The sequence below is a fragment of the Perognathus longimembris genome, chromosome 18 (genome assembly GCF_023159225.1).
Source record: "Perognathus longimembris pacificus isolate PPM17 chromosome 18, ASM2315922v1, whole genome shotgun sequence".
NCBI lineage: Eukaryota > Metazoa > Chordata > Mammalia > Rodentia > Heteromyidae > Perognathus > Perognathus longimembris.
Genome location: NC_063178.1, coordinates 18,129,450 through 18,131,963, shown reverse-complemented (window position 1 = coordinate 18,131,963; position 2,514 = coordinate 18,129,450). Strand labels below are relative to the sequence as shown.

The 2,514-nt window shown below is 35.0% G+C and overlaps 1 long non-coding RNA gene across 1 annotated transcript; it reads left to right on the top strand.

Moving 5' to 3' along the window:
- The first annotated feature begins 252 nt into the window (after positions 1-252).
- LOC125367221 lies at positions 253-1,920 on the top strand. The gene is made up of 3 exons (XR_007214015.1): positions 253-308; positions 1,213-1,272; positions 1,578-1,920. It is a non-coding gene; the product is annotated as an uncharacterized LOC125367221 (long non-coding RNA).
- The last annotated feature ends 594 nt before the right edge of the window (positions 1,921-2,514 follow it).

Genomic DNA, 2,514 nt, shown 5'->3' with positions numbered 1-2,514 from the left:
GCATACATTAGTGAATACTCACAGCATAATTAGTATAGAAGTATTCATTTTAATGTTAAGCAGATTAAGTAGCATTATATATGGATACTTTTTACATAAAGTGAATGTAGGTTAATTTTACATGGGTGACATTTTCACAACTTTCTTCAAACTGTCTTAGTCTCTACATCCTTATGTAAGCTCAGATTTCATAAGCTGTAAGTCATTTCCAGGATGATATCTCTTTTTGAATTCAAATAATAGATGTCATATTTGGCTTATTTCAAGATATGAAGAAGGAAGAATTATAACTCGTGGACTGCCAGGAGGTATGTTGCCAAACGTTATAAATTAACTTAGGTGTGTTGATATTCTGAAACAAAGCAATTAGCACCCCTTCTTTTTATTTGGCCAACAGACCTACAACATATAATTAAAATTTAAATGGAAGGGATAAAAACCAACACCCCTCCTGTAGACTAACTTCCCACGTGTCTTTCATCACTGTTGTAACTATCAAGTTTCATGTGCATTTTCTTTGGTGATTCAGCACTTTTTTCGCTTGTCATCTCTTGAAACTCTTAGACTATTCTTAGGAAATGAAGGCATCCTCCACTTCTTAGTTAAATGTCTCCAAATATAAGTGTTTACCTTTTTTGTGTGTTTTATATTCATTTATTCTTATTTTTTTATTCTTATGGCCAGTCCTGGGCCTTGGACTCAGGGCCTGAGCACTGTCCCTGGCTTCTCTTTGCTCAAGGCTAGCACTCTGCCACTTGAGCCACAGCGCCACTTCTGGCCATTTTGTGTATATGTGGTGCTGGGGAATTGAACCCAGGGCTTCATGTATTTGAGGCAAGTACTCTTGCCACTAGGCCATATCCCCAGCCCCGTGTTTATCTTTTGCACTCATGAAATTTCCAACTACCTTGGTATGAAAGGCAAATATTCAAATTAAGTTTATTTACATCAACTTATTCAGCCTTGGTGCTTTCTACTTACCCTTCGTTGCTGTAACTCTAGTCAGTGTGAACTACTTACAATGTGTAGCAATTTGTATGGCTTACTTCCCTCCTTATCAAAGTTTAGTTATTAATGTAATAACTACAACAAAATGCATTCACATTGGCACAAAACTGAGAAATACATCCCACCCTTGTGCTCAAGTACCTTTATACTTGTTATGGTAAGTATAGTTCTGCCTGGAAATCACCCGTTGATCTCATTTTCCAGAAGCAAGGAAGAGATTGATGAAGAATGGAGTATATCGTGATCTTGAATTTCAGTGCTTGTGTAAGTGGTTGAATAAATGGTTGCTGAGTTAATGAATAAATCCAAATATATAGAACCTTCAAAGTTAGCCACATAATAATTAGTCACCAATATGGTTTAATTACATTTGAAGATCATTTTGTATTGTAGTTCTCTCTCTCCTTCTGCCATACACATAACTTACCATATCCAATGCCCATAATTTTATTCTTTTTAACATTTGTATAATCCTCCATAAGTTTACTAACATATGCTTACTTAACTAAAAGTCTTTGAGATAAAGACTATAATGCTTTCATGTTTTGTTTTGTGTTCACCTAATATAGATTTGAGTCTGGGTCTGCTAGAACTTCTGCTCTATGATGTACTATTGAAGTCAAGATTCACATGTGGAAACTGATGATAACATGGCATTTTTAAGGAGAATGTATAAATTAGGTTCATAAAAGAAAATTTATGTTATAACAGAAAACTTAAAAGATAATGTTATTTCTGAATGTTATTGGAATTATTCTTAATGGATGAAAGATATAAAATGTTGTAAAAATAACATTTCTAATAATATGTTGCAATGAAAAGTTTTATACTATTTTGAACTGCTTCAAAACAAATCTTCAGGTAGATGTTCTATGCAAAAATGATATTACTTGTTCTGTCAAAATGCCCATTGTTTAAGTAGAACCTAAACCACAAAGTTGACATTAATGCTTTAGTGGAATTAAATATCAATTCTGTGATAACAAAGATGTATTTTCCTTTTGGTGTCATTTGATATATATTGAAAAATAGTTATGTATTCACTTAGAGAAGAATTTATCTACTTAGAGCTAGGATGGCACTCTGCTCTGTGCATTTTCCTGCTTCAGTCTGCTGTGTAGCAGGGATTCAAGGTGTGAACTACAACACCAGGCTAAACTTCAAGTTTTGAACTAATATTTGGTTGTTTTTTTTTTTTTTTTTTTTTTTTTTTTTTTTTTTTTTTGGCCAGTCCTGGGCCTTGGACTCAGTCAGGGCCTGAGCACTGTCCCTGGCTTCTTCCCGCTCAAGGCTAGCACTCTGCCACTTGAGCCACAGCGCCGCTTCTGGCCGTTTTCTGTATATGTGGTGCTGGGGAATCGAACCTAGGGCCTCATGTATCCGAGGCAGGCACTTTTGCCACTAGGCTATATTCCCAGCCCCAATATTTGGGGTTTTTAAAAATTATCTTCAAGTTTAGGAGATTCAGATACATATCTTGATCATCATAGAAGACATTTTAAGTTG